The following is a 15578-nucleotide window of genomic DNA, read 5'->3' as shown; positions in this document are numbered from 1 at the left end:
TGTTGTTTTGCACCTCCGCGTAATCTTGTGGTCCTCGACTCAATGCTTAAAAGAATTTGTGGGTCAGACGTATTAAAGGCAAAGTCGAACTAAGACACATTCGTAGTAGAAAGCCCACAAGTATCGATAGGTATTGCCTTCTTTCTCAGCCTGATCAATAAAACAATTAACACTAATAGGCTGCAGTTAATTAGTTCATTCACTGTTGCCTCACTTTGAACAACAATCAGCTTTGTGTTGGAACATGAGCAATCCATATTCTATGATGTAATGTATATACCAGTGCTTATGGGTGGTTTATACAAATATATGCATACAAATACATATACATATGTGAATATGTCTTTATGACTGTCGTTGTTTTGTTATGTTTCATATTTTTGCCTATATATATATATATATAATAATAATAATAGTAATATTGATTTTTCGCTAATTTATATATATATATTTATATATACATGCATCGCACACGCACGTGTGCTTTTCATGTATAAAAATATATATGCATATGAATACATGAGTTTGAATATATAATTTTAATGCATACATATGGGATACACAGATACATATAATCATTTATACACACGTATATGTCTGTCTGTATGTATGCATGCATATATGCATGTATGTATATGTACACTCATATACATATATAATATATATATATATATATATACATATATATATATATATATATATATATATATATATATATATAATATATATATATATGTATATATGTATGTATGTATGTATGTGTTTACACATGTATTCACATATAGAGACACATATGTATTTAGAGAGAAAGAAAAAGAAGAGGTGGAGGAGAAGGGGGAGGAGTTATATGTTATAATGCTCAACTAAGTACGTCTATATTATATTTCTATATACTTATATGTGTGCGGTACAGCAATGTGAAATGCATGCATAGGTATGCAGAAACACTTAAGGACAGCGTACACAAATGTGTGTGTGTGTGTGTGTTGTGTGTGTGTGTGTGTGTGTGTGTGAATGTTGTTTTAGTTTAAAATAATTATATTATCCAGCTGTTATTAACATAACAAACGGCAAAAGTCGACTATTCTCATCCTCGTGCACTCGCAGAAAAAGGCTTTCAAACACACATCTACATGTTCCTCCATATATTCTGATGCATAAATAAACGTGTAGAACATAATAGATATTAACATATGCTACACTTTGTGAACTTGTTGCATTGTGGCGAGCATTGCGTCGCTGGCAACGTGAATTCCTGTACACAGCTTTGCTGCCACACACCAAAGACTACGGTTTAATAGGAGTACAGGGTAGCATCTATGGAGAGTGAATTATGATTGATTCGACAGCAACCTCAGTGCTTGCCTGGTATTTGTTTAATTGAGCTTGGAAGTATAACAAGTAAAGGCGAGTTGGTCATCATTGGAAGAATATAATCAGACGGATATGGCGAATGTCAACTCGTCCGCCATTCTTTCGAAACTGCACCTCGCCATTCTTTCACAATAACAACAACAACAACAACAACGACAATAATAATAATAATAATATAGTACCAGGCAGTGGCTCTCATGGCTTCTGATCTTTACTGATTGGAAGTGTTATCATGTACATTGTTTTGTCTTGGTATAAAAGATGGGCTACAGCAAATATTCTGCTCAATACCACAGATTTGCTTGTCAGTTGTTTGACCTTAACCAGTTGAGCATGTCCCTTAGTGGCTGACGATACGTGCATCTCTGATCATGAGCAGAAGTAGTGGGGGAGCATCATAGCCATGTGTTGAGAGGGATTACTTGGAGTTTGAATAATTCACCTCTGGAAACATGAGTGTTTCGTTCAACATCCTAAAGCAACCCTTATTCAGGGACCTTTTGAGCAGGATGGGCTACTCAACCTGAAGAAAATTCTAATTGGGCCCCACCTGCAAGGTCATGTGCTGGTTATCTTGATATGAGATCACCATGTCGCGCACATATGGTTGTGATGCATGTGCCTGGTGTACCCTTATCAGACGGGTAGTTATGATGGGTATGCTGGGCTTTTTACCCCAGTGTCACTTTGATGACATGTACTGCTCTCTCACTCAATAATAATAATAATAATAATAATAATAATAATAATAGTTTTGTTTCACTATCATAATCCCAAGTCTAAGAATTTAAATACACCGGGGTACGGTTGATTAAATAAGCACCCAGTAAGTCGAGGGGCACTTCTGATGTTGCCGGAAATTTGAAAAACTCGAAGACTACGTCAGCGAGATTTCAACTCATAAAACACTTCACTTTAGGCACTTTAATTCCTCGCAGGTCAATTCTTCGTGATTTTCATTTCCTTGTCGGTCTTTCTTTGCCTCAATTACTTTCTCTCCCTTCACTCTGTCTCAAAAAAGTGCATGTGTACACATTATGCGTATGCATACACAAACACACATACATATAAATACACATGCATACAGAAAGGGAGAGGGTAATCAATGCATGTGTGGTGGTGGAGAGTGTATCCGGTAATCCAGGCACTTAGCTCAGGCAGCATTCCTGCGAACATCGGTTAACAGAATGTATAGGAAGGAACACTGCTTCAGTAGAAGTACGAGGAGGTACCCGATAGTAACCGAAAACGTTCCCTGTGAAACAAGCTCACTGTAGCTGAGGCTTCCGCAGCTAGAAGCCACTTGATGAGACCCTCAGGCATCCAGTGATGAGACCGGCGGCATCCAGTCTAGTCCTACTGACACGTGGTGCGTCTTCGTTTTGTAGAGTTTCTCCCCTGTTCGTCGATTTTTTTTTTCGATAGCTGAAACGAAGGAACAACATACTTCCGTGAAATTCTGTTTTCTTCTCGGGAAAACGGAGATCAAAACTGTTTTCATGGTTCAAACGTCTTGAAAAGACGTTGCCATGAGGAAAATACAAGTTTACGAGTGGCTTTCACGCTTTAGGAATGGTCATGTTGTTGCTTGAAGACCGACCTCGTTCAGAGTGACCGTCGACTTACCGAGCGAATATAAACATCACGAAAATTCATGAACTGATCATGGAGGACGTCACTGAACAATTGACAAAGTTGATAATATGACTGATGTGCCCTGGAGCTCGTGCCAACGAAATTTGAGTGAGGAATTGCGAATTGAAAAGAATTGCAGCAAAATCTGTGCCTCGCTTGCTCACAGAAGATCAAAAGAAGTTACGGCTGAATGCGTTTCGTGAACTGAAAGAATGGCTGGAACTTGATCCGGATTTTTTTTTTTTTTTTCGAAGGCCATCACTGGTGATGAAAGCTGGTGCTACGGAATTTGCAGATGTGGAAGATGTAAAGAAAAAAATGGCATCATTTTGCAAGAATTCCAGCACGGCTTCGAACAGTGGAAAACGTGCCTGGAATGATGCATTGCTTCGAACGGAGAATACTCTGAAGGCGATAAAAGTGTAAACATGCAAAAGTGAATAAATGAAATAATATTGCAAATTCCGGTTTCTTTTTGGTTTTCCTTCATATATGTTTCGCAGAAGCTGAAAATCCAGAAAATTGCCTTTAGTCTCGGAGAATAAAATATCAAGCAGAGGAATGAAGAAGCGTATCTGATAATTGGTTCCAGCAATCTCAACTAGTCATGGTTCAAATAAATCCGTGAAAAAGCTGGAAAACATGAATTTAGGCAATACATTAAATTCAGAACAAATATATGCGAGAAATATCGAAGATAACAATTAAAAACTATGGAAACGGACAAGAATGAATCTTCGATAGAAAAGGCCGATGCCTCTGTTGAAAGACAGACGGCTGAAGAAGTATGTATAAATGGGAGGCTTAGTAGAAAGAGAGCCTGAGGGGGAGACAAATAGGTAGATACCAGTTCATATTAGATATTTGTGCATCTATGTATGTGTGTATATATGTGCGTATATGACATGCAGTTTCTGTGCAAGACCTTGCCTCAGTAAAGCTGGACTCAAGAGACATCTTCGTAGTCATAAAGCGAGACAGATGAGTGACAACCTGGCCACTGGTGGTGGTGTAACACACCATACCAGTCATATCTGTCGGGCATGTGGAAGAGAGTGTAATTCGACAGGAGGACTTAAACGACATGCAAAGGTACATGAAGCCCAGTTAAAACTACAGCTGACTATTACCGGTAAAGATTTTAGTTGCCAATTCTGTACAAGACATTTAGCTGGGCTAAAAAGTCACATTCTATCACAGCACCAATAACAGTTAAGCTTCGTGCAATGGCCATACTCGATAACGGGGTGGGGGAGCAGCCATCATATATGTGCATATGCGTGTATGTATGTATGTGTGTATTTATGTTCAGTTGTAATAAAAAGAATTTTACATTAATCTGATGGATTACTCGATACTTTTTTAGAATATAACTGAGCTAATCCAAAATAAGAATATGATCGACAGTGACTCCGATGTTCAACGATGGCTTATCTGGCCGAAACTTCGAAGTCACTATCAATAATATTCTTGCTTAATTTGTCCCCCTAGCATTGCCTGACAACCGATGCTGGTGTGTTTACGTCCCCGTCACTTGGCGGTTCGGCAAAAGAGACCGATAGAATAAGTACTGGGCTTACAAAGAATAAGTTCCGGGGTCGATTTGCTCGACTAAAGGCGGTGCTCCAGCATGGCCGCAGTCAAATGACTGAAACAAGTAAAAGAGTAAAAGAGTATATGTATATATATGTACCCACACACACACACATACACACACATATACATACAATACATATACATACATAGGGGCAGGAGTGGCTGTGTGGTAAGTAGGTTCCTAAACAACCATATGGTTCCGGGCAAATGCTTTCTACTATAGACTCGGATCGACCAAAGCCTTGTGTGTGGATATGGTAGAAGGAAATAGAAAGAAGCCCGTCTACATATATATATGTGTGTGTGTGTGTGTGTGTGTGTGTGTGTGTATGTGTGTACGTGCGTGTGTGTGTGTGTGTCTGTCTGTCCGCGTCTGTATCTGTGTGTATATGTTTTGTATGTCTGTGTCTGCCCCCCCCCAACATCGCTTGATAACCGATGCTGGTGTGTTTACGTCCCCGTAACTTGGCGGTTCGGCAAAAGAGGCCGATAGAATAAGTACTGGGTTTACAAAGAATAAGTGCTGGGTTCGATTTGCTCGACTAAAACGTGCTGCTCCAGCATGGCCGCAGTCAAATTGCTGAAACAAATAAAAGACTAAAAGAATAAAACACATGCACACACACACACACACACACACACACACACACACACACACACACACACACATTCATCCATCTCCTCACCCACGTTTTTATCCATTTACCAATTCTTCTGCCTCTCCAAGAGCTTATTTCATTTTGTTTTTTCTCTAATTTTATGTTATTTTTTTATATTTTTCTTCTTATTGTTAATTATAATTTTATTGCATTTCATATTCTGCAGATGTCTATGCATATGTGTGCTTGTGTGTGTATATGCATTTACGTATCAATTCATATATGTATATACGTATATATTTGCGTGTATTTGTGGGATGAACAAGCTACTTTCGTTTTAATCAAGATTGTAGACTGCTTTTGCACCTGCGAGTAAATAATGCAACAGTTATGTACACCTACGAAATAATTCGGAGTATATATCTTGGCGATTGTATTATAACATCCAACCAAACCATTGTTTTCGTCTTATATATGACAACCATTCACTTAGGCCCAGCAGTCATTTGCCCTGGGCAAATATCATCTACAATGGCGTCTAGTCGAGATAAACTTCTGGTGTAAATTTACTAGAGAGGAAACTGAAAGAAGCCCGTTGTGTGTGTGCGTGTGTGTGTGTGTGTGAGCGTGTGTATAGGCACAGATTTGACAATACCGTTAAAATGCTCGCTTTTCGACCACATTATTTCTGATTTAGATCCAGCGAGCGGGTCCCTAGATGTTTGTGTTATAAGTCTTGGCCCAGCAATGTCATGTGAGCGAAATTGGTAAAGGGAAACCGAGAATAAGTGACCTCAAGTCGTAAGCCAAACTGTTATCAAATACGCGTAAGTCCAACGAAAAGTGTTGAGTGCTAGTTCATGATGTCTTGCATTGGTTTGCTTTCCGTGTCCGTAATTTAGCAACTTGGGAAAATTTGTGTGTTGGAATGAAGAGCTGACCCTTAAAAGTAACCACTGGAAGCGTGTTGACTAACGTGTAGACCACCAAGGCAGTACATCAGAACGGCTACAATCCAGGGACTGAAACAAAGGGGAGAATAAAATGATATATTCTTGTAATCGTTATAGAAAATTTATTAATAGCAGCCAATATGATTTGTAAAACAGAAGTTCCCTGCACAACTATGAGGTGTAGTGTTCGATCCCATTGCATGGGACCTCGAGCAGGTGTCGTTTCCTACAGCCTCGGCTTAACTCACACCATTTGAGTGTGAGTGGGTCGACAGAAACAATACACAACTAATGCCGAGGCGCGTTGGATGAATCATGACCTGTTGTTTAAAGGCGATCAGGCTTCTCACATTCTGTTATGCTGATTCTTACGTTGAGAGTAGATATGCCATTAAGAGGCTAATATAAGGAAAGGGGTGATTAAGAAGACTGACAACCGAAACCTCACCGTAGAGGGACCGAGATCCACCATTAGATAGGATGTCTCACGTTCAGAATGGGTCGAGATGTATCATTGTACACTGAAGAACTTTCCACAAGAATTTCTAAAGTGACGGGGAATAACAATAACTACGAAGAGGAATCGCAGCTGCTGCGCAGATTTCTTCGTTCTGGCTCCTTGTTTTCTTGGCTTTGGTTTCCTTCTTCCTTTCTTACAAAACTCAAACACACGTCTAGGTATGCATGAATATATGTATATAGATATAAGTGTGTGTGTCTGTAGTTATATGTGTGTGAACTCAAACACACATGAACAAAATCAAGTACAGTCACTTACACACACACACACACACACACACACACACACACACACACACACACACACAAAAGAAAAATATAAGCAGCGTACCAAAGCCACAATTAAGCTCTCAGACATGCATTCAGAAGCAATCACCTCCTCCCGCCATCCATAAGTGAAAAGAGAACAAAATACCCAGTCCATGTCTGTGTGTGTATGTATGTTTCTGCGTGAGTGTATATATATATATATATATATATATATATATATATATATATATATATATGTATATATACACACACACAAATACATGTCCATATGTATGTATGTATGTACAAGTTCCTTTTAATAACATGAATATTAAGTAACGAAACTACTACGATTTTTCTTTTCTTTTTCTTTTCTTTGCTTTCAAGTCTTCTCAGAATATCAGGCCAAATTCCAATCAGCCCAACACATAACACAATATCCATTTAATCTAACTGGAATCAAATTACTAAATATTTAATTCCCATTATTTAATAAAGAGCAGAATCTGGGGCGCCGCCACCCTGTGTGGTGGTAGGATTGAGTGTTAGACGAAATTGTATCGTTTCAGATTTGTTTTAAATTTCTATTCAATTGTTTCAATTATTGAGAGAAATAATACCGACAATATTTTCTTGTTTTTGTGTTGTTTTTTTACTTTATTACAGGGTCACAAGTTTACAGAAAAAATAACGAAAGCATCTAAAGTCAATTGAAAACATCCTTGTGTATTACTGGTATTTATTCTGCTGAGGTCCTAAGGTGAGCCGTCAGGATAGCTAGAGCATCGGAACATAGCGTTAAGGTTCTGTCACTTTATGTTTTCAGTTCTAATAGCGCTTATATCAGCTTTGCCTTCGATGAAAAAATAGACCAGTGAAGTATAAGGGGTCGATTTTCTTGATCCCTAATATACCCTGCTTAAAAATCGCTGGTATTTCGCCTAAATCAGAAGCCATTCTTGTGATAGCGATAATTTCGATCTACGAATTTCATCCACGAATATTGCAAAGAGTTCAACAGACCCCAGTACCAGACTGGCTGTGGGTATTTTACTATTGATATACAACTAGCTTTAAACATATCACGAGCTGTTGGTGATGAGGTTTCCAAGTGATTAGAGTATTAGACAGAATACCTCGCGGTATTTATTCCCGCCCTCTGAATTTAACTCTCACCGAGGATTTGTCTTTCTTCGTCCAGGTAAGATAAAGTACCTGCCAAAAAGTATCCATAGTAGATCTTCTCTCCTCTCCCTCTCCCTCTCTCTCTCTCCTTTCTCAATCTCTGTCTCACTTCCTCCCCTTCGCTCACTTTCTTTCTCTCCCCCTCTCTAAATCAGTTCCACTGGGCTGCAATAGACGCTGCAGGGCAACATACGCGACATTTCTTTTCATCATCATCATTGTTCGACCGTTGTCGAGACAATGGAATTTACCACGCTACGCCAGACTTCATGGTCCATCATAGCATTACGGAGGTCCTGTTACTGGATGCCTGTATCCCTGGAGATTACATCAGAGTAGGAGAGTGCGCCCTCTGGTATCGCGAGTAGATGGCTTCCAGAGGAGAAGAGTAGAAATTGCCTCGTTTTCAGCTCTACAACAATGTCCAGCAAACTGGACTCTCTTCCTTTTCACAAGAGATGACACAGGTGGTAGTTTCCCATATATTTGTACTTTGGTTGGATGACGCTTCCACGAGAGATTTTGAGCTCTCATAAGAGGCGAGTGTAAATTCCATCTAAACGCCTCTCAAGACATTTCTTTTAGAGAGAGACGGATTGACGTGTTAGATACAATGGGGCAGAAATAAAGTTGAACAATATTCTGCAGTGCAGCAGATGTTTATTTTACTTTGGCCAGAAACAATTGAAAACATGAATTTAATCTTGAAAAGGATTTAAACAGGTCTTCAACAAATGGCTGCGTGATTCCTTGACTGGAAGGATTTGAAATTTGTGCGAAGTAAAGAGTTATGGCTGGAACTCATCCTAAACGCGCGATGATATGGACAAATGAAATGCGGTGTAGGGATGAGAAACGATAGTTGACAGTTTGGACACAGACACAGGATTAACAGTGATAATATAAACAGGCATCAGAAGCATCAAATGCCATCTGCTCTTCACACACACACACACACACACACACACACACACACACACACACACATACACACATACACACATACACGCACACACAGATTGAATCTATCATTCGTTTAGCAAGTTTCAATATTATTACGAAATTGAAAGCACCGAGCTGACAGAGTCGTTTGCGCGCCGGGCGAAATGCTTTGCGGCATTTCGTCTACTTAAATGTTCTGAGTTGAAATTCTGCTGAGGTCGACTTTGCCATTCATCCTTTAAGGATCGATAAATTAAGTTTCAGTTGAACACTGTGGTCGATATAAGCGATCTACCTGCTGCTTCGAAATTGCTGGGCTCGTGCCAAAAATTTGAAACCAATATTATCAAGGAATTGATACTTCGCAATAGGAACTTACTCTCCTCTACTGAAATGGTTTTGAATTTCTCTCAACACAAAAAAAAAAACGATTTACCGGTTTCCATATAATATTTGATCGATGATTAAAGAAACCCACAAATCATAGGATTGTCCATTAAATCTGTTGCAAGTTGTAGGACATTTAGTGAATCTTCGTGTTGCTTCAATCTACTTTTTTCTAAAATAACAAAACTTTGTGGAATTTAGATGCAATAAGCGAGCATCCATTCCAAGGAGACGGTTGTCTTTCAGGTCATTAACAATGAGAAACGTCAAAGAATCAATGCCTGCAGTTAGTTTGAACTCACAAACCTTCTAAATTATTCAAGCTAAGAAAAGGGGGAAGAGCCACATTGGATAACGTAGTCCTAGATAGACAATAGCCAAGGACGAACCTGGGTGGTTAAGACAGGAACATATTTTATCAGGGATCTGTTAAGTCATGACTGATGTGGGTTTAACTACAATGGAAACGAAAGAAAGTGTTTATTGTAACGCTGTAGGGAGTCGAATTGCACTGTTTGTGTGGAACGTTGTTTGGAATGTGAATTTATCTGTATTGAAATCTTGGAAGGATTTATTTCAGCCAAGGAAAAGAAACAGAACATATTAAAATATCTCAACTTACCATTTCACCACAATAAACTGTTTTCTTTCCATTTATTTTTAAAGTAGCTGTAGTTTGCCGACAGAAGTATGACATCATACATGTTCGTATGCGTAAATCTTTGTACTTGAATGAATGAATGTGCGCGTGCGTGTGTGTATGTTTGTGTTTGTGTGTGCGTGTGTGTTATCGTGTGTGTGTGTATGTGTGTAAGGCAATACGACTCGCAGTATCTCCTCAGAGTAACTCGCAATTCTCGTCAAAGCGAAGTATATGTCACTGAGAGTGCTCAACTAATAACTATGCATACATCTAAATTTCTTGCGATTACGTCACAGTTTAAGGTAAAGAGATGAAAGGGAAAGCACAAATTTCTATTAAATCCGATAAAGGAACTATTTTACAATCTTTCCTCACAAATATTGGTTTCTCAAACCCTGCATTTTCTGAAACAGCGTTGAAAAGCGCAAAATTCATGTGTCACGTGATAATGAAACCGTCGATCACACAGGTTTGAATGTACAAGCGACCAGGACAGACAAGCGCTCTAAATCACGTGTGTGTAAGGGAAAATCCATAAAGGAAGAGCATATGAAGTTCATTGACGCAAGGGATTCTGGGACAGCGGTTTTTCGAAATGCTTTTCGTCAGCCAGACACTGCAAATCATCTCTTTCATTGCTCTAACAATTCCACATATTCGGTTACCCTCATTGGTACTTTATTTATCGACCTTGAAAGAACAAATGATAAACCTGACCCCAATGGGATTCGAAATGCAGGTCCAGAGAGCCAGAACGATTACCGCAGTCCAATGACTCGGCTAACTCGCAGCTTCATCAATGATAATATTCATATTTTCATTATCCTATTCTGGTCATCATAAATTGCAAAAGATGAATAAATTGCAAAAACTAACAATTTACTCAACGATAAAAGCAAATTTCTAAGGATTCAGAAATTTAATATCAGCCAATTAAATGAAAGACTGTCTCAATTAATCTCCCCCAGCAAACGCAATAAATGGGGGGGGGGGACTTATTTCCCACTCATTAAAGGAGAGTTCACCCCGACCCATATTTATGGAACATTTAGAAGACAAAACGAAAATAAAACCCTCTGACCTATAACATCTCAAATAAATACGCCAGTACATAATTGTCAGGAATAATAAAATCCATTCTTTGAAGAGCATTTCGATTCGATTCCACACACGAAGCACTTTGGTTGTTTATAAAGAAGTCCATCGAGGAAAATAAATCGTAATGTGAAATGAGTGTTGTAATGAATTAAATGGTGAAGTTAATCATGCAATATAGTCCCTAACTATAAACCAACAAATAGATCAGGCACCAAGCAAAATCATCAGCTAACAGAAATAATAAGTAGAGAAGAAGAGAACGCATCAACCAACTCCCAGAACAAAACACAAAATACATCCCCTCATTCATAAAACAGCAGAAATAATAATTTCTTAATGTGTGCCGTGGTGAGAGGGAACAGTCAATTCTATCAATCCCTGTATTGAACTAATACTTTATCAATCTGATAATTTTACTGATAATTTTATCAATTCCTTTATTGAACTGATACTTAAACCCGGAAAGATGAAAGATTAAGTCAACCTTAGCGGGATTTGAACCCATAACGTAATAGGCCGTAGCTAAATACTGTAAGGCTTTTTTGTCCAAGACAAATGACTTATTAATTTACAGCTTTCAAAGTATGGCTCGTAAGGTACCACAAAACCAGGAACTGTAAATACTTTCTTAGCAATAACAGCAGGTAAACCGACGAACAAGCTATAAAAGAACAACATGGTTTATTAATTGAGTTGCAAACTTCGCGACTTCAACTGTTAGAGGAACCATATCAGCACAGCACTGTCCTGTTGAGTAACAAACACGTACATGAGTAATTTGCAAGATACTACGGTACACGTGGAGGGGGCAGCGGACTCGCGGTTTCGATTCTCAGACCGGGCGTTGTGAGTGTTTATTGAACAAAAACACCTAAAGCTCCACGAGGCTCCGGCAGCGGGGGGCGGTGATCCCTGCTGTACTCTTTCGCCGCAACTTTCTCTCATTCTTTCTTCTGTTGGCCTGCTCGCTCAGCCAGCGGGGTGGCGTCATTTGAAGGCTAAAGCAATGCGAAGCGCATTGTGACTAGCGATGTGTAGCAACATCTGATAGCCTGGTCGGTGACGGTGACAGTGACGGTGACTACGGTACACAATAGGAAACAAAACTAGGCAGAAAAGCATTAATAAACAATAAGGTTTATATAGGCGACAAATGTTGGAAACAAAGAACATACTACGGTACAATAAATGCTGAAAGAAACCTAGGAGATAGAGACACCAATAGAATCGCCTGATGGATAAGGGCTAAAATTTGAAGATAATGTTCCTATCAATCATACAAGTCATGTGAGGGTCATTACGCCAAGAATAATAACACACGCCCTGGTTCAGTATCACTTCTCTTTTGTTAGTCAATTTGTCGTGTTTATTATTAATTTTCTATAACATGATTACAACATACACCGAAATCACTTCGTCCTGAAGGCTAGGTTACAGAACTAGAAATGACGATGATGGCTTTAAGAATGTTATTGTTCCCGATATGCTATACGACTGTCATACAAAAATAAGGGACCCACTCGATGAACGAATTAAACTAAGAACTGTAATCATGTTTTCAATACGTCACAAAGAAAAGCTTCCCCTCACGTGTGTGTTTGTGGTGTGTGTGTGTGTGTGTGTTTATGTGTATTTTTGTTTGTGCACATCTATGTGTATGTGTGTAGCGTGCATGTGTGAGCGCGTAAATGTTGAAAGTAGAAAAAAAAACAGACAGATAGACAGTTAGATATATATATATATATATATATATATATATATATAGATAGATAGATAGATAGATAGATATATATGTAGATAGATAGATAGATAGACATACATACATACATACATACGTACATACGTACATACATACATACAGACAGACAGACATATAGCTAGATAGATAGATAGATATATATAGAGAGAGATAGACATACATATATACATACAGAGAGATAGATAGATAGATACATACATACAGATAGATAGATACATACATACATACATACATACATACATACATACATACATACATACATACATACAGATAGATAGATAGATAGATAGATAGATAGATAGATAGATAGATAGATAGAGTCAGATGGATAGACAGATAGGAAAAACTAAAAAGAAAGAGAAAATAGAAAGCAATAAGAAAACGTAATGTTGGTTGGCCGAATGACAAATGATAAGGATGGTGGGGAGTTCTAATATGTTTAGGGTTTAGGTGACAGGTTGGTGGGGGAAGGACTTTTTTCTGGGAGGAGACAAAAACCAGATGTGTACGACCTTTGACCTGTAGAAACTTAACCCCTCTCCTACCATCTCTGCTTCTCCTCCTCCACCCCGCCTCCATGTGGTTAGATTTGCTCAACTAGATTTTAGGAGCCAATGATGGATTGGATTGGCAATCTACTTTGCTTGTCAGGCATCACATTGGATGGGGTTACTGCTGCCGCTGCCACTGCTGCTGCTACGATTCTGGTGTAATTGGTGCTGTGGCGGTGTTGTAGTGAGGGTGGCGGTAGTAGTAGTAGTAGTAGTATTAGTAGTAGTAGTAGTAGTAGTAGTAGTGATGGTGATGGTGGTTGAGGTGAGGATATTGTTGGTGCTAATGGTGGTGGTGGTGGTGATGCGGCGGGTATTCTTTATGATTGTGGATGTTTTGTTGTTATTGTTGGTAGGGTTGGTGGTGGTGGGGGATAATAGAGAGGATGGTGGTGCGTGCGTGCATGTTTGTGCATGTGTGTGCACGTGTGCGTGAGTGTGCGTGTATGTACTGTGTGTTGTGCAGGTTTTGTTTGTAAACTGGTTTAACGGAAAAATAAACACCATTTTTAACCATGCGTAATCCTCAGTAGGAAGGGGACATTGAAGGGCTGCTCATGGAAAACTCCCATGAAACCACTTCTGGAACCGGGACATTTTCTCAGTTCCTCATCTCCGATTACAGGCGTGGGCTCAAGGGTCCCTTATTTTTGGATGACAGTCCTACAGCATATCGGGAACAATAAAATTCTTAAAGCCATCATCGTCATTTCTAGTTCTGTAACCTAGCCTTCAGGGCGAAGTGATTTCGGTGCATGTTGATATCATGTTATAGTAAATTTATAATAAACGCGACTAATTGACTAAAAAAAGAGAAGTGATACTGAACCAGGGCGTGTGTTATTATTCTTGGCGTAATGACCCTCACATGACTTGTATGATTGATAGAAACATTATCTTCAAATTTTAGCCCTTATCCATCAGGCGATTCTATTGGTGTTTCTATCTCCTAGGTTTCTTTCAGCATTTATTGTACCGTAGTATGTTCTTTGTTTCCAACATTTTTTCGCCTATATTTTAGGTGAACCTTATTGTTTATTAATGCTTTTCTGTCTAGTTTTGTTCACCTGCACCATTCTCGCACCTCTCATTCACCTTTCAACAAAATGGATGGAAGGTAACACTTTCTCTTTATCCTTGTTTTCCTCTTCGAGTGAAACTTAAAAGAAGTTGATCAGGGATTGTCCAGAGAAAAGCATTTGTCTTCCGCCCCTTCAATCTCGTCCACCATACAACTGCTATTGCCAAGGCACCAAGCATATAAAGACTGCCTGTCCTTCGCGGCAAAAAGAAGGCGGCGGAGCGATCTTCACGATGGATTCAGTTGATATCCAGATCCGTCCCATACGCGACAATAGCTGTTCGACATAAACCTATAAGTCAGCAATGCTCAAGCATTAGAGGAACGCATGGTGGACAGTTTTGTCGCCCTGCGTGCATCACGGACCTGCTCTGCTGACAGTACTTCCGTACCTGTAAAGTTTATCTCCAACAGGCAAGGCTCCTCGGTAGCGCTTCCATGCCAGGGGGTTCTGGAAGTTATCCATCGGTCCTAGGCTGAAATCTCTCCGGGGAGAGCCAACAGCTGATCATCTTTGACGCCCAAGGTCTCTCCAAGATTGTCGTTACACCTTCCTCTAATTCCCTATAGAAAGTTAAAGTGAACTTTCCACTGATCGCCATGTCCGACTGGCTGAGGGTTGTGAGCGCTTGAAGACATTCCACTTTCCAAATGCCTTATCTCGGTCTCTGTTTGACCAGTGACGCTTTCCCATTTGCCGAGCAGCAAAACCACCGACTTTTTCCGGTAAACCATCTCTCCTGATACCTTTTCGTAGTCCCTGAAAGCGGTGCCAATAATTTCTGTGCTTATTTTTTTGAAGCAGGTAATCGACCTGAAGAAAATTGTAAGTGGGCCCCACTTGCAAAGTCATACGCTGTTAATCTTGATACGAGGTCACCATGTCAAGCATGTATGGTTGTCTTGTATATTTGTACCCTAACGTCACTTTTACAATAATAATAATAATAAAATAATAATAATAATAATAATAATAATATAATAATAATAATAATAATAATAATAAT

At 39.2% G+C, this 15578-nt stretch overlaps 1 long non-coding RNA gene across 1 annotated transcript; it reads right to left on the bottom strand.

The window, feature by feature from the left end:
* Window positions 1–1227: 1227 nt before the first annotated feature.
* Window positions 1228–15249, bottom strand: LOC118764125. The gene is made up of 3 exons (XR_004999916.1): window positions 15120–15249; window positions 14068–14072; window positions 1228–1239 (listed from the first exon to the last, which is right to left on the bottom strand). It is a non-coding gene; the product is annotated as an uncharacterized LOC118764125 (long non-coding RNA).
* Window positions 15250–15578: the final 329 nt, after the last annotated feature.

This window comes from Octopus sinensis, linkage group LG7 (assembly GCF_006345805.1).
Source record: "Octopus sinensis linkage group LG7, ASM634580v1, whole genome shotgun sequence".
NCBI lineage: Eukaryota > Metazoa > Mollusca > Cephalopoda > Octopoda > Octopodidae > Octopus > Octopus sinensis.
The sequence above is the reverse complement of the archived record's forward strand: the minus strand, read 5'-3'. Positions and strand labels throughout refer to the sequence as shown.